The sequence below is a fragment of the Capsella rubella genome, unplaced genomic scaffold (genome assembly GCF_000375325.1).
Source record: "Capsella rubella cultivar Monte Gargano unplaced genomic scaffold, Caprub1_0 scaffold_17, whole genome shotgun sequence".
Lineage (NCBI taxonomy): Eukaryota > Viridiplantae > Streptophyta > Magnoliopsida > Brassicales > Brassicaceae > Capsella > Capsella rubella.
In genome coordinates, this window is record NW_006238907.1 from 11,356 (window position 1) to 11,781 (window position 426).

Genomic DNA, 426 nt, shown 5'->3' on the forward strand with positions numbered 1-426 from the left:
CATATTCTAACCTCAAAAAACACTAGACAAGACATTTAATGCTTCAAAGCAATGTTTGTGGGTTCTTAGCCCATTTCGGACCAAATTTCAGCAAGTTTTTCTACACACTTCTAAACACTCTTCATGCATATCTAGCACTTATAATCAATCAAATTCATTGTATTCTAACATATTCTAACTCCAAACAACATAACAAGTCATTAATATGTTCAACGCAATGTTTCCGACTTCTTAGCCCGTTTGGGACCAAATTTCAACAAGTCTTTCTCCACACTTCTAAACACTCTTCATGTATCTCTAGCACTTGTGATCAATCAAAATTATTGTATTCTAACATATTTGAACCCCAAAAAACACTACATAAGCCATTTAATGCTTCAAAGCAATATTTGTTGGTTCTTAGCCCATTTAGTACCAAATTTCAAC